At 36.6% G+C, this 24,260-nt stretch overlaps 1 pseudogene; it reads left to right on the forward strand.

The window, feature by feature from the left end:
- The first annotated feature begins 694 nt into the window (after nt 1-694).
- Nucleotides 695-24,260, forward strand: part of LOC120236210 — an 83,516-nt pseudogene continuing 59,950 nt past the window's right edge.

A 24,260-nucleotide genomic window follows, 5' to 3' on the forward strand; every position in this document is an offset into this window, starting at 1 on the left:
CGCAGACTGATGGAGATATATTGGAAAAGTGGATCTGTTTTGATCAGCACTCTACAGATAGCTGCTGAAATCTTTGCTCCTTTCCTTTGAAATTAAGTCTCTCTTAAGAAAATTTGTCTCATTCCATCTTCCTTTTTATTCCTCCATGTTATAGTTATGCACTAATAGTGGCATTAAAGCCACTCAACTATTAACTTATTCAGTTCTCATCAACTTGGTATAATTTTAAGCATTAGGAGACATGGATGCTTATCTTAGTTCTTCCACTTACTGGTTTTGTGACCTTGACCAACAAACTCAGCCTATCTGATTTAATATTATTTTTATAAGAAGAAAATAGATGCCAACTTCCCTGTTATTACACAGATTTATTTTGTATTATCCATAACACATTGTGTAAATGATGAAATAAACTAAATAAGCATTAGATGAAGAGCTTGAGAATAATAATAGTAATAGTTAAGAATTTTCAGCAGGTATCTCTTTACTTCCAGGGGTGGAAGTTCTGTTATTGCTGGGTTTTTTTTTCTTTTCCCATGTACTGAAAAATAAATAAACTTGAACTAGATGTTCTTCTAAACTTATGGCATGCAGTTTTGGAATACAGCTTGGAATGCTATTTAAATTATTTTAGTACTGCTTCTCTTTCCTGTGTTATGTAAAGCACCCATTTATTTAGGGACTCCTTCCAGTTGGTAGCGACAAGAATGGTCATGAGTGGTTAAACTTCATAAAATGCCTAGATATTATTCCACTGAAGATGTGCTTGAAAGCTGTTGAGCTGCAGGAAAAATCCTTTCAAGTAGCATGTTAGGAAACGTTGAGTTAGTATCACTCTTAACAGTGTTCTGATCATCCTCAATGGGCACCACAGAGGCAAGGGGATGGTTTTCTGACGCAGCTGAGCAGTGGCTGGCTACTTGGGACTGTCCTCTGATACTAAATTGAGTTCTTCTGTGCAGAACATACTAGAAATTTGTTCTTTGCCATCTCCACTAAAATTGCTATCGGTGGTTTGAAAATCCCTGAACATCTCACTGATCTTCATTTTAGGAAGAAGAGGCTTTGAAAGTCCAGATACCAGGAAGGTGAGATCTTTGACCCAGGAAAAGAGACATACCAGCTTACAGAGCAGCACAAAGTTGAGCAGAAAGTGATGGACTCACAAATTCTGCCAAAAATAAAAGTTGTTCCTCTGTTCCAGGGCTACCTCTGCTCTGTGGTTTGTCTCTCACAAATGGAGTTTATCCTCACAGTTTTTTTTCTAAATTTCTTACAAAGAACCTAATTAAACAACTGACACATTTAAAAAAAAAAAAAAACCCACACTAGAGTATAGATGGTAGTATTCAGCAGATTCCTTCTTTATTTACTGTAATAAAGGAGCCTGAGGAAAGGCAGTTAGGTGAAATACCTTTGAAGGTCAAGAACTTGATAGATTAGAGGAACATGTGAGAAATATTTTAATCAACAATACATTTCATGGAAAAGATGGTTCACCCTGTGTCCTTAAATGGATTCCCTGCTTTCCTTCTTGGACCATAGATTCCAAGTACAGTGATTCCATAAATACCTTTGTGGCAGATGTTCTCATCATTCCATGGAAACAGCCATGACTGTGGGAGACGAGCATAAGTGGTGTGAAAGGTAGATAAGCAGCTGTATACCCTGTTGGGTATATCTTCTGTGTCTCTCAAACCTGCATTTCACATAAAAATTCATAAAATGTCTAAGTAGAAGTTCATAGTAATAATCTATTTCTCAAGTAGAAATAAACAAAAAATAAAAGCAAGAGAACTTATTAAAGATTAGTGATTGTTTTATTTTAATCCAGAACAAACATGAAAGAACTTTGACAGATACTCAACTGGAAAATCTTTTATTCAATAAATATTAGATCAGTTATTTCCAACACATTCTTCCATTTATGTACTCAATTGTCCCAAGAAGTATTTCATATTTATTTTTTCGTCTTTTACTTTAAGAGTTTATGTTAGTTATCTATGAATTTATAATAAATTACCCTAAAATGCAACAGCTTAACACTGTAAGCAATTTTTATTTTGACTCCTGAGGATCCAGGATCTGGGTGCAGCTTAGCTGGGTGTCTCTGGCTCAGAATCTCTTCGCAAAGCTGCAAGCAAATGTCTTCTGGGGTTGCAACCTTCTCAAGGGTTGTTTGCATAGTATTGGTGGTTTGAAGCTCACTTGTGGTTCATGTATCTATTGGAAGCCATCAAGGGCCTCTCCATCCTCTCTTCCTCTCTATCTTCCTCTTTCTCTTGGTGATAATTTAGATGTTCCCTTGACTGAGACAAGTGATTTTTGGTCTTATAAGCTAAAAAAGAGATGGTATGGCTTAATGGAGCACTTCCAAAAATATGTTTTGTTAATATAAACATACTAAACAAACAAAAAGTATTATAAGAAATGGTATGTTGAGTTAAAATGAAGTTTTTGCTAGTGTTTTTAATTGCAAGACTTCACAGAACCTTTAATGTGTGTACTGTTTATCTCTGGAGGCACATTTAGTATGGGAGATTTCTCAAATATATTTTAATAAGAAACTATTTTTACAAAGGCATCTCTTGGAGTCCATAGGTAATTCTTTTTTAAAAAGCTGGTTTAGTGTTATTTTATCCTGGGCAGAGGCCTAATTCTTGTATGTTCAATACCTATCTAAGCTTTACTCTACCTCTAGCCTGTAAATGAAAATAATAAAACCTGACCTTCACCATCCTTTGAGGGGATATTATAAGATTCAACAAAATAAACGTAGGAAAACATAAAACAAAAAAACAAACAAAACAAAACAAAACAAAAAAAACAGACGTTGTCTTTGCTCCCTGTTGGATCTTCAATAGCAACATTTCCTAGTGCTACCTTTTTAAATAACTTAAAAACATAAAAATCAGATTCTAAAATCCACTAAAACTACTACAGTGTATTTTAAATTAATTTCAGGGGCACCTGGGTGGCTTGATCAGTTAAGCTTGCAACTTCAGCTCAGGTCATGATCTCAGTCTGTGGATTTGGGTCCTGCATGGGCTCTGTGCTGACAGCTCAGAGCATATAGCCGGCTTCAGATTATGTGACTCCGTCTCTCTCTTCCCCTTCTCAACTCACATTCTATATGTCTCTCAAAAATAAATAAACATTAATATTTTTTAATAAAATGAATTTTAGAGAAGTGGGAGACAGATATACAATTGCATGTAACACTGAGAGGGAAAGACCAAAAGAAGAGAAGACCACCTCTGAGTATTGTTTTTTTTAACCAGTTATTTCTGCCTCTCTATTTGCTTTCAACTTTAGTTTCTTTCAGAGACTGTGTCAGGAATGAGGAAAAGGGTCACCTTGAGGAACTTTATTCTACTGAAAAAGGAGTACTCCTCTCCACTGCCTATTCAACTCCTGCTGAGGCACTTTCTCTAAAGAGACTTCTTTTTTTTTTTTTTTTTTTTTATAAACCTGTCTATTCACTAATGAACTGACTGAACTATCAGTTGACTTGAATGGGAGTCAACCAACACTAAATCTAGTAACAAGAATTGAAAGCTAAATTTAAAGAATAAGCTTAGAGGTGAAAGTATAATTCTTACTGGCACTATAGTTGGAGGCGGTGGAACATGTTTCTATCGTCACCCTCTACAGGAAGATTTTGGAGCAATTCAATGAACTTGCTTCAGTCTCACTTTGATAGCATTTGTCTTCTGTCAGAAATGAGTCCAATTGTAGCTCTGCTGGTAACTGGGGACTTCATCTTTTTAAAAATGAAGCTTTGCCCACCTGCAGAGCGGTTGTAAGAACTAAATGAAATACCATAGATTCATCCAAGGGTCCTTAGCAGGCATTCCATAATGGTAGCCTTGGGTTTTCCTTTAGCTTAGACAAGGTTATCAGATAACATACTTCAGGTCTAACCTTTGTGGCAATTCTAAAATTTAACTGCTCTTTAACAATACAAAGGTGGACTTCTTTTCCTTGCAGGTTTGCTCAGTAAATTATGTAGTAATTCTTTCTTGATTAGTTCATTTTCTTTTTCTATAAAGAGTTAAGACTGAGATTTCATATAATTATTATTCAAGTGTGGGCTTTATTTTAATTTAGTCTATTTTGTAAAGCAGAATAAATCTTCCACATGTGTGCTTTTTGAAATATGCATGCATTATATGCTAATTATTTTTTGTGGGTTTTGCCCAATTAAGATATTACTAAACTGTGCTCTTGTAATAGACATGCCTTAGGTGAGACAGAGGCTGTGATCTGCGCCTCTATCATTTACTGAAATGGAGGGTCTGAAGAGGCTGGAGTTTGATTTTTTGCCCTACCCCAAGGGCCATGCATGTCCAGTGATTGAACTTAAGTGGCAGGAATATATACCATAGAGAAGTAAATGAGAAGATGGGAGAAATTACATAGATGCTGATTTTGAGACATCAAATCAACGTGTTCTACCTCCCAGCCATCCTCACTTTTCAGTTTTCCAACTCTCCAAACCACTGAATGAGTAGCATGCATTGTTTCATGGGGAAAGTATGGCTCAGTTGCAAACAGGAATGCATTGACTTTGAATTTAAAAATGGATTTTTTTTCCTATAGTCTGAAAGCAAACACTTTGACCACTGCAAATGCCCAGCTTACTTGAGAAAGGGAAGGTTTTCTCAGAATTTCAAGGTGAATAATTGGAAGAGGATCAGAGAATGTATATGATGAAACTAAGGAATAGGAGAAAAAGAATGCAATTCAAGGACATGGAAAGAAGAAAACCTGTCTGATTATTGAGAGATGGAGAGCTCTCTCCATCTTAGGGGGGAGCTCTTGAGGGGGAGGCAAAATCAGGTTCTAGTGTTCTGATTTTCCTTAAGGGCAAATCCAAAAGAAGGAATTAACAATATCCAAGCAGATTTGGGGACCACTGGGGCTGATGCCATGCTTTCTTGGGCATGGCCTGGGAAAGTGAAAAGTTTCATTAAGTCCCATACATTTGAAATATCAGGAGGATTTATATATCAGCAGCCAAAGGAGGTATTAAAAAGTATGGGCCCAAGTGAATTCTCATTTTGGTGTGTTGTGGAGAAAGCAAATAAAAATCTTAGGCCCCCAAAGCCATTCATAAGTGTTACATACCCTAGTGATCAATAGGAGGACGCCTGTAACTGTGTGGACAGTAGGGTGTGAGATCCTCATGACTGAAGGTTAGGGTGACGTCCATGGACATCAGCAATGGTAACCAGATGCACTCTAAAGATCAAGCAGGACAACCTAAACTCAAAAGGATACTCATTGACCACATGATTACATCACCTCAGAAGCAGGCACAGCAGAGGTCAACTCAGAAACCAAATAGGGTGTGATATATCACCTAAAGACTTGGGTGTTCCACCTCCAAGTCCTCTTCCTTCTGCACCCAAATACTATATTTGGAAGGAGAAGAGGAAGAATTTAAACCAGGAGAGAATCTTAAATATAAGATAAGCATATATATTCTGACTTTTGTGGTAAGGAGGTTTCCAGAGCAGATAGAATATTAGTTATAAAACCAAACTGTAATTTTGATAAATGTATACTTGTTAAATTTATATCCTTCCTACAAACAAGAGTGCTGTGAAGTTGGTTAGCCTTTTTAGGATAGAAGTTGTTTATCTTTGAACATGAATCCTGAACTATGGAAAAATTGCCAAAAGATATTAGAACATTTTATAACTGATGTCTTTCATTTCCTCCTTGGAATTTTAAAATTATCCACTGTGTGCCAGGGTGGCTGAGGCCTCAGTTTTAAAAAGAAGATGAACATCTTCCTATAGGCTACATATGAGCTTGTAGGAATCTAAGTGAGAATAAGCTAATGTCAACACTATAGTCTATGAAAGCACCTTAGGAACTTCTCCTCTTGTAGAATCTCTTAGAGCTCATATCTGCTCAATCTTGAAGGGATTTACATGTTGCTTATTAATGGAAGACGTTCCTTGATAATATCCATGGCCGTGGTGTCCTCTTCTCTAGCCATTGCACAATAGTCTCTTGAGAGGTTGGAGAGAAGCTAAGAGTTATTGTAATACATAGATGGCCACAGGACTTTATTGAATAGGAGGATCCAGAAAGTGAGGTCTAGTTTGACATAGAAAGTCCGTAAAATAACATACCTAGGCAGGCAGGTAAGGTAAAAACTATAAAGCTGTGCTTAGACAGGGAGAAATGGCCAAGTCTTAGGGAAGTCTAGCCCTAGATAGATCCAACTTTAGCTGAGAGGTTTGTATAGTGAGAATAGACTTAAATTTAATACTAATCAAAAGGCTATGGGAAGCAGGTAAACTCCAATTTGCTTCTTGTTCAGTGATAGGGATAGATTAAGTGTAGATGGGTCTGAAAGAAAAAATACCAGAAATGAGGCATAAACAATGGCATACTGTGTACACATGGTAAATGGTGTCTGTGAAGGCATGTTTGTTTTATCCCAAATCGTGTGTCTGAAGGCATGAGTTAATTTGCCTCCTGCTTGAAGGCAGACATCCAACTGGACCATTATGATCCACTTTCCAGATAAATTTCTGCAACCCCTTTATACTCTGGTTGTTGACCAGTCCCTGCCCTATATCTATTCCCAAGACTGATTAATAGACTTCTGCCTGTCATGCCTGAAGTCCTTTATTAGTAACTGCTGTATACTACTGCCGTAATTCTGTTTTGTTCTTGCTGTAATTCTCCCCAGTAACTTCAGCCCAGCCCTCAAAAGTGTTTGTTCTTGGGGTTGATGGTGGTAGTAGTGACATGTCCTGTTACCTAATACTTTCAAACTCATAGTGGTTATGACATTCAAATGACATTTTACCTGCAAGGACTGGAAATGACATTCAAATGATGTTTTACCTGCAAGGACTGGAAAACAAAATCACTATATAAATTTTTAAATTGTTCTATGCTGTTAATAGATAAACATAATAGCTTAAAAATTCTGTAACAATAAGCTCATAAAAACTGAGCATTCAAGTGGTAAACATATCAGGTCATTAAATAAATCAATGACTGAATAGTGATTAATTTAAACTTTTTTTCTAGAGTTTTAAGGCACTCCTTAAAGTTTTTTTAAGGCACTGAAGTACACTTCAGTACACTTTTCTTAAAATTCATGTCCGTTCACTACTCCTAACCCTCTTTCCTAATTGTGAAAGAAAACCCAACAGGAAGTCACAGAGCTCACTGCTTCCCTTCGTGCCAACTCTCTTAGACCACACAGAAGCAAAAGCTAGATGATTTAGCAGAGCTCTCAGACCTAAGGAGAGGTTTGGCAATGTGACAGGGAGAAGGGAAGCTGACGTGGTATCACTAGGCCAGGACAGAAGAGTGGTTACAGTCAGTGCTAGTGAACTGCCTATATCCTTAGTGGAAGGAGCTGGCTGGGTAGGGAATTTGTCCCAGTGGGTGGGGAGAGAAAACATGTTGGTTCACTTGATGTCAGAATAAAACGGAAGTTGGCATTTTAGGGAGTTATTGAGACCACAAAAATTGCTTGTGAATGGAGAAGAGTTAGTCCTGGTAGGATGCTTATGATATATTGTAGGTTGCTTTAAATAACTAATACTGCCACTTTCTAGGATTAAGACCATTTGTAAAACAATGCTGTCTGCAGACTTTGTTGGGATCATCTCCCAACTTAAAACAAAACAAAATCTTAAAAAAATAGACCTAGACATAAAGATACCTTTTAGACTTATGTATCTTTATATTATGACCGACTTTGAAGGAAATAGATTTGTTTATTTAAAAAAAAAAGTACTTTAAAGCAAGGTCATATGTTGGGAAAGATAGATCTTATATAGGCATAGCATTATTATTATGGTCAATAGAAGCAAACTTTGTAAGTTTAAAAAATTTATATTGCTAACTTTTATTGAAGATTTACTATAATCCAGGCACCATGTTTAACGCTTTACATTTATTTTTTCTTCAAAGTTTAAAACAAAATATGAGAAAGGTACTATTTTTATTGTGACTTAGTAGAGAGGAAAATTGAGGCCTGGAGAAACTAAGACAACTTGTGCACAGTCACACATAGAGGAGGCACCAGATCGGATTCAAATCCATGTGTTGACCGTATCGACAACCTTGCTTAACTAGGATTCTCAGTTGCTATTCTAGTCCTCCACTAAAATAAACTGTTTCCCAAAAGCAAATTAGAGTCACAGTAAACCACTACATATTCACTGAAATGACTAAAATTTAAAAAGACTTATAATACCAAATGTATCTAGAATGTGGCACAATTTAGGCTCTCAAACATTGCTGGTTTAGTATTAAAGGGTACCACCTGTTTGGAGAAGAGTTTGACAGTTTTATCTGTAAGTAGCATACACTTACACAACTCTACAATTCCATTCCTAGGTATTTACCATGAAATATGTAATGAATGAAATGAAAATGCGCTGGTATACAACTGTTCATATCAGCTTTATTCATACTGTTCAAAAATAGAAACAATTCAACTGTCCATCAAGTGGTGAATGGATAAACCATTTGTAGTGAATACTTACAAAGGAATATTACTCACCATTATAAAGCAGTGACTACTGATACTTACAGCAACATGGATAAGACTCAAAAGTATTATGATTACTAGGTGTTATAGAGAAACCTACTTGACAATAAACTATATTAAAAAACTGTATTAAAAAACTCCCTTCCCAGGGAGGAGGTGAGAGGATTGAAACATCTCGGAGGGACTCGACTGCAAGTTTATAGTTTGGGCGATATCAGTGGGGCACTCAGACTAAGATCTGGAAACGAGGCCTGGCTTGGGATATAGAGCATGGCGCACCTAGGCTATGCCCATGGCACAGGGAGATCAGACCCAAAAAAAAGGCTACTTCAAGAAAGAAGCCAAAGTACACATGGTGAAGAGTCCCAAATACCACTACGAGTAGGGAAGTAAAATAACCAAGGACTCAACAAGAGAGACCAAGAGACACCATTCAAAGAACACTTCCTCAGTGGACAGGCCCTGGACAGTTAAAGAGCCTTCTTTGGTACAGCAGCACTCGCAGGTGCAGAGTGCATAACAAGCTTTTAAAACTAGCAAGAGATAGAAAGTTAACCAATTGGCTAAATGGAAAAACTCTCTTCCAAACAAACTCCAGGAAGAAATGACAGCTAAAGAACTGCTCAAAACAGATATAAGACATAACTGAACAATAATTTAGAACAATGGTCACAAAATTAATCTCTGGGCTTGAGAAAGGCATGGAAGACATCAGAGAAACTATTGCTACAAAGACTATGGAGCTTAAAAATAGTTGTGATGAGGGGCGCCTGGGTGGCTTAGTCGGTTAGGCGTCCGACTTTTGCTTAGGTCATGATCTCGCGGTTCGTGGGTTCGGGCCCCGCCTCGGGCTCTGTGCTGACTACCAGCTCGGAGCCTGGAGCCTGTTTCAGTCTGTGACTCCCTCTCTCTCTGACCCTCCCCTGCTCACGCTGTCTCTCTCTCTCTCTCTCTCCTAGAAATAAATAAAACATTTAAAAAAAATAGTTGTGATGAATTAAAAAATGCTGTAAATGAGATGCATAATAAAATAGAGGCATCCAATACACAGAATGAAGAGGCAGAGAGGAGAATAAGTGATTTAGAAGACACAATTATAGAAAAAAAGGAAGCTGAGAAAAGGAGAGATAAACTTATCCAGGAACACAGAAGGAGAGTTTGAGTGCTCAGCGATACAATCAAACAGAAAAATATCCTTATCATAGGAATTCCAGAAGAGGAAGAGGGAGTAAAAGGCTCTGAAGGAGTCCTTGAACAAATTATAGCAGAAAACTTCCCCAATCTGGGGAAGGAAACAGACATTGAAATCCAACAGGCACAGAGAAATCCCCTCAGACATAACTTGAATCGATCTTCTGCATGACATATAGTGAAATGGGCAAAATATAAGGACAAAGAGAGAATTCTGAAAGCAGCTAGTGATAAAAGGGCCCTAAACATACAAAGGGAAACATATCAGAGTGGTGATAGTCCTATCTACTGAAACTTGGCAGGCCAGAAAGGAATGGCAGGAAATCTTCAATGTGATGAACAGAAAAAATATGCACCCAAGAGTCCTCTATCCAGCAAGCCTGTCATTCAAAATAGAAGGAGAGATAAAAGTTTTTCCAAATAACAAAAATTGAAAGAATTCATCACCACTAAACCAGCCCTACAAGAAATCCTGAGGGGGACTCTCTGAGGGAAATATTGCAAGGAATGCAAGGTACCAGAGACACCACCATAAGCATGAATCCTACAAAGGACACAATGACTCTAAACCCATATTTTTTAATAATGACACTGAATATAAATGGACTAAATGACCCAATCAAAAGACATAGGGTACCGGAATGGATAAAAAAACAAAACTTATCTATTTGCTGTCTACAAAAAAATCATTTTAAACCTGAGGACACCTTCAGATTGAATGTAAGGGGATGGAGAAATATCTATCATGCTACTGGAAGTCAAAAGAAAGTTGGAGTAGCTATACTTAGGTCAGACAAACTGGACTTTAAAGTAAAGGCAGTAACAAGAGATGAAGAACGTCATTATATAATAATTACAGGGTCTATCCGTCAGGAAGAGATAACAATTATAAATGCCTATGCACCGAATATGGGAGCACCTGAATACATAATACAATTAATCACAAACAGAAACAATCTTATGGAAAAGAATGTGTTAATAGCAGGGGGCTTTAATACTACACTTATAGCATTGGATAGATCAACTAGACAGAAAATTATTACTAAGGAAACAATGAACTTGAATGACACATTGGACCAGATGGATTTGACAGATATACTTAGAACTCTACATCCTGAGGCCATGGAATTCACTTTCTTCTCAAGTGCACATGGCACATTCTCCAAGATAGATCACATAATGGGACATAAAGCAGCCCTCAATAAATATAAAAGAATTGAGATCATGCCATGCACACTTTCAGATGACAATGCTATGAAACTTGAAATCATTCACAGGATGAAGTCTGGAAAAACCTCCAAAAACATGGAGGTTAAAGAACACCCTACTAAAGAATGAATGGGCCAATCAGGCAATTAGAGAAGAAATTTAAAAATATATGGAAACAAATGAAAATGAAAACACAACAATCCAAACTTTATGGGATGCGGCAAAGGCAGTCCTAAGAGGAAAGTATATTGCACTCCAGCCCTATTTCAAGAAATTAGAAAAAGCGCAAGTATAAAATCTAACAGTGCACCTAAAAGAACTAGAGGCAGAGCAACAAGAGCACCCAAAACCCAGTAAGAGAAGAGAAATAATAAAAATCAGGGCAGAAATAAATAGAAACCAAAGAAAAAGTTGAACAGATCAATGAAACCAAGAGTTGGTTTTTTGAAAAAAATAATTAAAATTGACAAACCTCTACCCAGGAGTATCAAAAAGAAAAGAGAGAGCACCTAAATAGACAAAATTATGAATGAAAATGGACTTATTACAACCAACCCCTCAGAAATACAAGCAATTATCAGGGAATACTATGAAAAACTATATGCCAACAAATTAGACAACTTAGAAGAAATGGACAAATTCCTAAACACACACTCACTACCAAAATTCACATGGGAAGAGATAGAAAATTGGAACACACCCATAAAGTGAAAAAATAGAATCAGTTATCAAAAATTTCCCAACAAATAAGAGCCCTAGGCCAGATGGCTTCCCTGGGGAATTCTCCCAGACATTTAAAACAGAATTAATACCCATTCTTTTTAAGCTATTCCAAAAAATAGATATTGAAGGAAAACTTTCGGACTCATTTTACGAAGCCAGCATCACTTTGATTCCCAAGCCAGACAGAAACCCAGGAAACAAAGAGAACTACAGGCCAATATCCTTGATTAATACAGATGCAAAAATTCTCAACAAAATACTTGCAAATCGAATTCAACAGCACATAAAAAGAATTATCTACAAAGATCAAGTGGGATTCATTCCTGGGTTACAGGGCTGGTTCAATATTCACAAATCAATGAAGTGATACATCACATTAACACAATAAAAGATAAAAACCACATGATCCTGTGGGATAGATGGAGAAAAAGCATTTGACAAGATACAGCATCCCTTTTTAATAAAGACCCTCGAGAAAGTTGGGATAGAAGAAACTTACTTAAATATCATAAAAGCCATCTATGAGAAGCCCTCAGCTAACATCATCCTCAACGGTGAAAACTGAGAGCTTTCCCCCTGAGATCAGGAACACGACAGGAATGTCCACTCTCACCACTGTTGTTTAACATAGTGCTGGAAGTCCTAGCATCAGCCATCAGACAACAAAAGGAAATAAAAGGCATTAGAATTTGCAAAGAAAAAGTCAAACTTTCACTTTTCCCAGAAGACATAATACACTACATAGAAAACCCGACAGACTCCACCAGAAGCCAACTAGAACTGATCCATGAATTCAGCAAAGTTGCAGGGTAGAAAATCAATGTACAGAAATCGGTTGCATTTTTATACACTCACAATGAAGCAACAGAAAGAGAAAGCAAGAAACCGATCCCATTCACAGTTGCACAAAAAACCATAAAGTACCTAGGAATAAACCTAACCAAGGATAGAAGAGATCTGTATGATGAAAACTATAGAAAACTTATGAGGGAAATTGAAGAAGACACAAAGAAATGGGAAAACACTCCATGCTCATGGATTGGAAGAATAAATATAGTTAAAATGTCATTACTACCCAAAGCACTCTACACATTCAATGCAATCCCAATCAAAATTGCACCAGAATACTTCTCAAAATTAGAACAAACTGTCCTAAAAATTTTTTTAAATATTTTTATTTATTTCTAGGAGAGAGAGAGAGAGAGAGAGACAGTGTGAGGAGGGGAGGGTCAGAGAGAGAGGGAGATACAGACTCTGAAATAGGCTCCAGGCTCTGAGCTGGCAGTCAGCACAGTGCCTGACGCAGGGCTCGAACCCACAAACTGCGAGATCATGACCTAAGCTAAAGTCAGATGCTTAACCGACTAAGCCACCCAGACGCCCCAAAACTGTCCTAAAATTTGTATGGAACCACAAAAGACCTTGAATAGCCAAAGTATATTTGAAGAATAAAACCAAAACGGGAGGCATCACCATCCCAGACATTAGCCTCTACTACATAGCTGTCATCATCAAGACAGTATGGTATTGGCACAAAAACAGACACATAGACCAATGGAATAGAATAGAGAACTCAGAATTGGAACCACAAACATATGGCCAACTAATCTTTGACAAAGCCGGAAAGAGTATCCAATGGAAAAAAAGACAGCCTCTGTTAGAACTGACAGCAACATGCAGAAGAATGAAGCTAGATCATTTTCTCACACCATACACAAAAATAAACTCAAAATGGATAAAAGACCTGAACGTGAGACAGGAAACCATCAGAACCCTAGAGGAGAAAGCAGGAAACAACCTCCTTGACCTCCACCACAGCAATTTCTTACTTAACACATCCCCAAAAGCAAAAGAATCAAGAGCAAAAATAAACTATTGGGACCTCATCAAGATTAAACCTTCTGCATGGCAAAGGAAACAATCCATAAAACTAATAGGCAACCAACGGAATGGGAAAAGATAGTTGTAAATGACATATCAGATAAAGGGGTAGTATCCAAAATCTATAAGGAACTCACCAAACTCCACACCCAAAAAACAAACAATCCAATGAAGAAATGGGCAGAAGACATGAACAGACACTTCTCCAAAGAGGACATCCAGATGGCCAACAGACACATGAAATGATGCTCAGTGTCCCTCCTCATCAGGGAAATGCAAATCAAAACCACACTGAGATACCACCTCACGCCAGTCAGAGGGGCTAAAATGAGCAAATCAGGAGACTCTAGATGCTGGCGAGGATGTGGAGTTATGGGCACCCTCCTACACTGTTGGTGGGAATGTAAACTGGTGCAAGCCCTCTGGAAAACAGTGTGGAGGTTCCTCAAAAAATTAACAATAGAACTTCCTTATGACCCAGCAATAGCACTGCTAGGAATTTACCCAAGGGATACAGGAGTGCTGCTGCATAGGGACACATGTACCCCAATGTGCATAGCAGCACTCTCAACAATAGCCAAAACATGGAAAGAGCCTAAGTGTTCATCAACTGACAATGGATCAAGAAGATGTGGTTTATCTATACAATGGAATACTACATGGCAGTGAGAAAGAGTGGGATCTTGCCATGTGTGGCAACATGGATGGAACTTGAAGGTGTTATCCTAAGCAAAATAAGTCAGGTGGAGAAGGACAGATACCATATGTTTGCACGTATAGGTGGATTAGGAGGAACTTAATGGAGGACCATGGGGGAGAAGAAAGGTAAAAATAATGGGAGAGAGGGAGGGAGGCAAACCATGAGAGATTCTACTCTTGAATTATGAGAACAAACTGAGGACTGATTGGGGTAGGAGAGAGGGGAAGGGGAGTGATGGGCATGGAGGAGGTCACTTGTGGGGATGATCACTGGGTGTTATATGGAAACCAACTTGACAATAAACTATTAAAAAAAGAGACATAAAAAAGTGTGAAAAAAGTATTATGATTAGCAAAAAAGGACAGGCAAAAAAGTGCACAGATTGTATGATTTCATTCATGAGAAATTCACTGAACCATATGCTTAAAGTGGTCATAAACTCTATGCATAAATTGCCCCTGAATAAAGTTGATTTAAAAATTTGCTGTTTTCTGTAGTTAAGTCCCTACTGCACAGGGATTCCCAGCATTTCTTCTTTTAACTTTTAGCCTGTATTTCATCATATATATTTAAGCATGTGTATATGCACAGTAGTGTGTATTATGTTATTTATGAGTTTGTATACTTAACTGCGTAGAGACCATATTACATTACAAAATTGAATTATATATATTTTGTTTAGTGTTTTCTTATGTTTGTGTGTTTAATCTTTTTTTGCTTACTGAATGAGTTAAAACCTTTTTTATTATTCTGATTGTGTGAAAAACTATGCACTCTGCCAGAATTTTCAAAATATAGCACATAATGCCAAATGTTCAGATAGAAGTAAAGTGAAAATTTGAATCAAGCATTAATATTTTTTAACTCTGTATAAATCAAAAACTTCTTTTTTTTTTTAAAGATAAGGGGTTTGATGATTTTTTTAAATGTTTTATTTATTTCTAGGAGAGAGAGAGAGAGAGAGAAACAGCGTGAGCAGGGGAGGGTCAGAGAGAGAGGGAGACACAGACTCTGAAACAGGCTCCAGGCTCTGAGCTGACAGTCAGCACAGAGACCGAAGAGGGGCTCGAACCCACGAACAAAGAGATCATGACCTAAGCAAAAGTCGGACACTTAACCGACTAAGCCACCCAGGCGCCCCTTAAATCAAAAACTTCTTAAACCAGTGTCTCACAATGGTGAGCTTGAAGTGTTAGCTCCCGAATCATCGTCTAATCTTCTCATACAGATTGAATTGTAGTTTTTCAAGTTTTAGTTTCAATTGAAGGTCAGTGTGCTATCAAGGGAAGACTTTAAATGCTGAAGATGGGGTGGCCTGGTTTGAATTTGAATTCTAGTTTTACCACTTACCTGCTGGGTGACCACAGGCAACTGCCCGACTTTTGAATTATCCATTACTTAACTGAAAGAGGTAATCTCATTGGATTGTGACAAATAGGAAGAATGTAAGGCATATAGCAGATACTAATAAATAATATCCACAGTTCTTCTTATCTACTGTATTTAATGTAGTATAGCAAGAAGAAATTAAATTTTCAAAATAGAATCAGTGGTTTAAGCCCCTTTACTCACCAGCTTGGTGCCTGAGGCAAGCTCCTAGACGTCTTTTATATGGACCATTTGTAAAATGGTTGCTTATATTAACAACCTTGGTTTATTTTGCAGTTTATTTTTTTTTAATATTTTTATTTATTTCTAGGAGAGAGAGAGAGAGACAGCGTGAGCAGGGGAGGGTCAGAGAAAGAGGGAGTCACAGACTGAAACAGGCTCCAGCCTCTGAGCTGGCAGTCAGCACAGAGCCCGACGCGGGGCTCGAACCCACGAACCGCGAGATCATGACCTAAGCGAAAGTCGGAAGCTCAACCGACTAAGCCACCCAGGAGCCCCTATTTTGCAGTTTAAATGAAACTTTATAATTGAAATATATAGAATACCTGTTACAGAGTAAGATACTGTAAATATTCATTGATTTGAAATCCAATTTTTTAATTGAAACTCATAAAATGTACAATAAATCTATTCAATAGAATATTAATAATAGTATTCCATTCACCAACCATGCCTAAAGATAAGTATTTGCACAATTACCTTAAGAAAAAAAGAAACACTGAGATCATAGACTGAGCTTTTCTGATTTTATCCAAATCTTCAGTATTTTAAAGTCACAGCCAAAGAACTGGCCAGATAATGCAGAAGGCATTTTCTGAGCCTGTACTCCAAGTGTTTGTTTGTATCCTTTGTTAGATTTCTATGAAAGTCTAGACAGTGGGAAACAGAAGGCAATGCAACTAATAATAGTACTGCACTGATCATTTCTTTTGACAGCACAACTGTTTCATCATAACTTGGTTATTAAACAGATGAATTAAGCAGCTGTCAAAATAGACTTGAAGCTCCAGGGACTTCAGCTCTGTAAAATTATGTTATGAATTATTTCTCCACCAGGAATGCTATGCTGTTTTCCAATTGGGTATTTATTATTGCAGATAATACAAAGGTATAATAAATAACAGATAAAATAAATGAACCTTTAATGAATAAACAGATAATAATTATTGTTTGAATTCAAGAAAGTAGCCTCTAAGAAAATAAAGCATAATAATAAAGCTATATATTCTTTAAAAAGTGAACATGGAGCTATTAACACACTGTAAAATTGTAGGTAGCAGCATATCTTTGAAACATTTGAATGAGAAAACAATATATTACCTGGCTTATTTATTTGTATCTGACATGTCAAGGCATATGGCCAAGCAGACTCTACATTTCTGCATGACTATCTGCCTACCAGCAGGTTTAATTATATCTGATTTGGGGATCAATATATGGTTCAATATCAAGACATGTTGGTACTGCCATGACTTTTAGTCAAATATACATGTGCATGTGCCACCTTTTAATTTCGAAGAAATTATTTTTCATATTTAATTGAGGAAATATATCTGTTTTTGTTTTAATCTTGTCTGGAATATTGACTTTATTTCAGATAAAATGATAGAAGTATAACTACTGGTGTTTGAAATAATATAGGTTGTTTCAGTTAAATAGTTTAAATTAGTTTAAATAAGAATATAAGCCCCACGTATAATTATTTTCTAGACAAGTTACCAAAATAACAGCTTCCCTCATCAGTTTTCTTACTGCCTTCTATTATTTTCTCTGAATTGTCAAAAAGGTCAAACTACAGCACAATGTATTAGAGAATACAAAGCAGTGTAGTTTGGTCATGAATAGGTTACATAATAAAATAATCATAAAGAGTTAATGAATCATGAAGAGAAATAAATTCATCAGAGCAAAATGACTGAATAATAACAAAACACTAGCTGGATAAGAATTTCTATGTGAGGAGCAGAATTACAAATGCATTATACAGAGAAACCCCTTTGATTTGTAAATCTGTGTTGTGTTTAATAACTACTTTCCATACAATATCCTTTCAACTATTGTGCAACTTTTTGAAAATAATTACTTGCCCCAGAATTTGTGTAGTTATAATATGGTAAATTTTTATTTAAACCAAAACATCCTGACTTTATGTTTACTATTCTTTTTATTGTGTTGGGTAAAATCACAATCACACAGAACTGGGATGCTTATTTAGCCAGTGGATTATTCATCTTTCTAAAGATAGAAAATCTATATTCATCAGGTAATTTTGGCAGATTCAAATTTACTATCTAGCTAAGTAGCTTATTGATTATTGCTCATAAACATTCACATTCTCTCCATTTTCTTCAAGTTGCAGTCCCTGGAAACCACAACACTAGTCTCTGTTTCTATTTCTTTCTTTCTTTTTTTTTTTTTTTTTACACTAGTCTCTGTTACTATAGGCTTGACTTTTTTTAAGACTCTACACTCAAGTAATATTCTTCTTTAAGTCTCTGACCTATTTCATTCAGCTTAATGCCCTCAAGGACACCCATGTTATCCTAAAAGGCAAGATTTCATTTTTTTAAGGTTGAATAATATTCCATTGTATACATACACATTTTCTTTATCTATTCACCTGTACACAAATACTTAGTTTGTTTTCATGTCTTGGCTACTATGGATAATGCTGCAAGGAACACAGAGGTACAGATATCTCTTTATGAAAGTGATTTCATTTCCTTTGTATTATATATCTAGAAGTGGGATTACTGGATTGTATGGTAGTCCTTTTTGAGGAACATCCAGATTGGATTTTATAGTGGCTGTGCTAATTCACATTCCCTTTGTCTTTTTGATAATAGTTTCTAATAGGTCTGAGGTAATATCTCATTATGGTGCTGATTTGCATTTCCTTGATGATTAGTGCTATTGAAGATCTTTTCATGTGCCTGTTGACCATTTATATGTCTTTGGGAAAATACATTTTCAAACCCTTTGCCTATTTTTAAATGATATTATTTCCTTTCCTTTTTTCCTCCCTCCCCCCTCCCTTCCTTCCTTCTTTTCACCCTTCCACCCTTCCTTTCTTTCTTTCATTTTTGCTATTGAATTGTATAAGTCTCTTATTTATTTTAGATATTAACCCCTTATCAGATATATTATTTGTAATTATTTTCTCCCTTTACTCCCTCCCATAGTTTGCCTTTTCATTCTGTTGAGTGTTTCCTTTGCTGTGTGGAAGGATTTTGGCTTGAAGTAGTCTCATTTATTTTTGCTTATGTTGCTTGTGCTTTTGGTGTTAACCAAAATATTATTGCAATGTCCAATGTCAAGAAGCTTTTTTTTTTCTGTTTTCTTCTAGAAGTTTTAAAGGTTTAGGTATTAATCCATTTTGAGATAATTTTTGTGAGTGGTATAAGATGGAGGTCCAGTTACATTCGTTTGCATGTGGATATCCAGTTTTCCCACTACCATATCCAGGCTCTTCAGTGAAGGATCTATCTTTCCCAACTGGACATTTTTGTCTACCTTATAAAATATTATTTGACCATATATACGTGGATATATTTCCACACTTTCAATTCCATTCCATTGGTCTGTGTGTATGTTTTTATATCAGTACCATTTTCTTTTTATTACTATAGCTTTGTAGTATAGTTTGAAATTGGAAAGTGCAAGTTCCTTAATGGCTATCTAGAAGAGACTTTAACTTTATTAAGGAACCTTTTCTTTGGACTGTTTTTAAATATCAAATATACTTTTTAAAAAATGTTTTTTTGTTCGTCTTGAGAAAGAGAGAAATTGAGTGAGTGAGGTAGGGGCAGAGAAAGAGAGAGGGAGAGAGAGAATCCCAAGCAGTCTCTGTGCTGACAGCGCAGGCCTCCATTTCAAAAACCGTAAGATCATGTCCTGAACTAAAGCCAAGAGTTGGATGCTTAACTAACTGAGCCGCCCAAGTGCCCCTCAAATTCACTTTTTAAAGAGAGATTTGATTTTCACTTCTGACCAAGATGGTATAAGAGGGACCAGATTATTTTCTCACCTGCCTGGAGCTTATTCCTTCTGGTGCTGTTGCATCTGTACTCTCTCCTTTTGCCCCTGTTCCAGAGTACTATCTTTTTCCATGTTTAAAGTCTAGTTTTTCTTGAAGCATAAGAAAAGTAGCCTTATCAGCCTCCACACTAAAGTACTTCACACACTAGCTCTTTCTCATTCTTATGACTTCTTGCTAGAACAGAGATGGGTGAGAAGAGATTGAAGAGAGGGCAACCTATGGTTTCTTAAACACGGTAGATTGAAATAACCTTTTGAAAAGAGGAGGAATAAATGAAAGAATAGTAATAAGGTAATATTTTTGACCCTTCTTTTAAACTTTTTTTTTGTTTTTTCTTTTTTTTCTTGATCTTCAAACTTTTTTTTTTTTTTGGCTATGATAAACATTGAGCCTTGTCCTGCTCATATTCTGTGTAAGTATGGGCACTTACACAGACATACAAAGCATGAGCAGGTCCTCAGAAGTTCTGACTTGTCTTTCAATTTCTAGTCTTTGATATTTCCTCCTTGTAAAATGTTCTGTGCCTCACTTTTCACTTACCAGCTCCTGTCCTCCCTCTAGGTATCAGCTCAGATATCACTCCAAGAAACCTTACAGTTTAAGATTGGGATAGATGTTAAGTCCTGTATGTTCCCAAAATATTCTCTGATTAACACTTACTATAGCCCTTCAAATTCTGTGCTGAAATTACCTATTCTTTTCTGATTCTCCTATTAAACTTTAAACGCCTTGGGCAAGGACTATATCTTGTTCACTTATGTGTACCCAGTGCTCAGCATGTTGCCAGGAACATGAAAGCTGCTAAAAAATATTCTGGTTATTAGTCCAGGGTTACATCGCTAATGAGTGGCAGATCTAGATTTAAATCCAGTTCTGTGTACCTATGGGTCATTTGTTTTGTGCTCTGCTGAGAAATACTACCTCTACTCCCACACACACTAATCTAAACACATAGCTATTAAAATCTAGTTTTAAAAGTAGTGCATGGTACGGACTGACAGTCTTTGTTAGGGAATGATCCACAGCTAAAGTAAGTTATTCTAAATACCTTCACTGAAGTGTGACAAATGTTGGCACCACTTGTGATGTTTCTACTACAGCATGCTTTGTCCAAGGAATGGGCCCTGATGCATTTCTCATGTGATGGAACAATAATAATCCTACAATCCAGCCATTTGGAATGAATAGATCATGGGTGAATTGCACTAAATGTCTTTCTCCAACCAAACAATGTTACTGTATAAAATATATCTAAAAGTTAGCAATATGTTCATTTAGGTTAGGAGGAATGAATTGTTTTGTGAGTGTTTCTAATAATGGAAGAAATTACAGTTTAAATCTTTTCACTTAAGTATGTTTCAACTGAATTGTCATTATGTGTTGTAATTTACAATGTATTTGTGCTACAAGACAATGTGTCTTTCAGTCCCAGCTGCAATGATGAATTATGCAGAAGTTTCCAAGTGTTTTTTCTTCTTAATCATTTTCGCATTCAACTTTTAGATTATGGTAAGATTACAGGCTGCTGCAGCTGAAAAGAGAAAAGAAAATTTGATAATTCCTACAGCTGTACACAGTGTATTTTATTTTTTTTCTTTAATAGTTTATTGTCAAGTTGGTTTCCATATAACACCCAGTGCTCATCCCAACAAGTGCCCTCCCCCACAGTGTATTTTATACCCTTGTTACTGAGAAAGTTTATTTATAATTTAAGTGGTACAGGCTGAACACATAATCTATTCAGTTTTTATTCTCCCTTTTTAATGGATTTGATGTCTGAAAGCTTTAATTGTCAATGTCTACCTAGAGTAGAGGTAGTCAATCACATGGTGGTTTAAAAGCAAATGAGTTAAACAATTTTTAAATCAAGAGATTTTGCCTCAAAATACATATTTCTGAGATCTGAAAAACCATGCTATCTGGGACAGATGCCTGCCTGTACAGCATAATCTCCTGGAGTGATATAACTACTGTCTGGTTCCTTTCAGTCACCAGTATCTCTAGTCCTTTACACCCACACATTTCCCCCTTTTATGTTATCTCCTTGGCTCTCTTGGCATTGATTTCTTTCTTTTTCTTTTTTTTTTTTTTTTTCCTCGCCATACACTAATTCTCTTTTTTTCAAATTTGTATTTAAATTCCAATTAGTTAATATGTGGTGTAATATTAGTTTTGGGTGTAGAATTTAGTGACTCATCAGTTACATACAACCCCCAGCGCTTATCACAAGTGCCATCCTTAATCCCCATCACCCATTTAACCCATCCCACCAGCCCACCTCCCCTCCAGTAACCAGCAGCCTGTTCCCCATAGTTAAGAGTCTCTTTTATGGTTTGCCTTTCATGGCCCCATTATGTTCTTCTGTTTTGTTTCTTAGATTCCACATATGAATGGAATCATATTGTATGTGTTTTTTTTTTCTGATTTACTTATTTCTCTAAGCATAATACATACTAGCTCCATCCAGATCATTACAGATGGCAAGATTTCATTTTTTGATAGTTGAATAATATTCCATTACACACACATACACACACACACACACAACACACACACACACACACACACACACACCTTATCTTCTTTATCCGTTCATCAGTTAATGGACATTTGGACCCTATCCATAATTTCATAATTCAGATACTGTTCATAATGCTGCTATAAACATTGAGGTATCCTGCAACTTCACTGAATTAATATATTAGTTCTAGCAAGTTTTTGGTGGAGTCTTTTGGGTTTTCTACATAGAGTATCGTGTTACCTGACAGTAGTGAAAGTTTGACCTCTTCCTTGCCAATTTGGATGCCTTTTATTTCTTTTTGTTGTCCAATTGCTGAGGGTAGGACTTCCTGTATGATAAGTAACAGTGATGAGAGTAGTCATCCCTGTCTCCTTCCTGACCATAGAGGAAAACTGTTTTTTCCCATTGAGGATAATATTAGTTGTGTTTTTCATATATGGCCTTTATGATGTTGAGGTATGTTCCTTCTATCCCTACTTTTTGAGGGTTTTTTATTTTTTTTAAAAAGTTTTTTTTTATATTTTTATTTATTTCTAGGAGAGAGAGAGACAGCGTGAGAAGGGGAGGGTCAGAGAGAGAGGGAGATACAGACTCTGAAATAGGCTCCAGGCTCTGGACTGGCATTCAGCACAGAGCCCAACGCGGGGCTCGAACCCATGGAGCACGAGATCATTACCTAACCGAAAGTCGGACACTTAACCGACTAAGCCACCCAGGCGCCCCGAGGGTTTTTTAAAAATATTTTAATCTTTTATTTATTTCTAGAGGGAGAGAGAAAGAGAGAGAGAGAGCAGGGGAGAAGCAGAGAGAGAGGGAAGCAGAATCTGAAGCAGGATCCAGGCTCTGAGCTGTCAGCACAGAGCCCAATGAGGAGCTCAAACTCACATACCACAAGATCACAACCTGAGCCAAAGTTGGACTGAGCCACCTTAGGTGCCCCGTGGTGAATGATTCCTTTGATGTACTGTTGGATTTGATTTGCTACTATTTTGTTGAGAATTTTTGCATCCATATTCATCAGGGATATTGGCCTGTAGTTCTCTTTTTTAGGGGAATCTTTATCTGATTTTGGAGTCAGGGTAGATTGAGGTGGGAAATTTTCCTTCCATTTATGTTTTCTGGAGTAGTTTGAGATGAATAGGTATTAAATCTTCTATTAATGTTTGGTAGAATTACCTTGTGAAGACTTCTGGCCCTCAACTTTTGTTGTTGGAAGATTTTTGATTACTGATTTATTTTCTTTGCTGGTTGTATGTGTGCTCAAGTTTTAGTTTTCTGTTTCTTCCTGTTTCAGTTTTTGTAGTTTATATGTATCTAGGAATTTATCCATTTCTTCCAGATTGTTTGATTTGTTGGCATATAATTTTCCTAATATTCTTTTAAAATTGTTTGTATTTCTGTGGTGTCGGTGGTTATTTCTCTTCTTTCATTTGATTTTATTTATTTGAGTCCTTTCTATTTTCTTTTTGGTAAGTCTGGCTGCAGGTGCATCAATTTTAGTAATTTTTTCAGAGAAACAGCTCTTGGTTTCATTGATCTGTTCTACTATTGTGTGTGTGTGTTTTCACTTCTATATCATTATTATTTTTGCTCTAATCTTTATTATTTTTATTCTGTTGTCTTTAGGCTTATTTGTTCTTTTTATAACTCCTTTACATATAAAGTTAGGTTGTTTATTTGAGATTTTTCTTGCTTCTTGAGGTTGGCCTGTATTGCCATATACTCCCCTCTTATGACCACTTTGGCTGCATCCCAAAGGTTTTGGGCCTTTGTGTTTTTACTTTCATTTGTTTCTATTTTTTTTTTAAATTTCTTCTTTAATTTTCTGGTTGACCCATTCATTCTTTAGTAGGATGTTCTTTAACCTCCATGCATGTGTTCTTTCAAAAATTTTTCTTGTGGTTGACTTCAAGTTTCATAGTGCTGTGGTCAGAAAATATGCATCATATGAACTTGCTCTTTTTGTGCCTGTTGAGGGTGACTTATGACCCAGAATATGACCTATTCTGGAGAATGTCCCATGTACACTTGAAAAGAATGTGTACTCTCTTGCTGCTGCTTTATGATGAAA

This window comes from Hyaena hyaena, unplaced genomic scaffold, assembly GCF_003009895.1.
Source record: "Hyaena hyaena isolate Hyena2069 unplaced genomic scaffold, ASM300989v1 scaffold_149, whole genome shotgun sequence".
In the NCBI taxonomy this organism is placed as follows: Eukaryota; Metazoa; Chordata; class Mammalia; order Carnivora; family Hyaenidae; genus Hyaena; species Hyaena hyaena.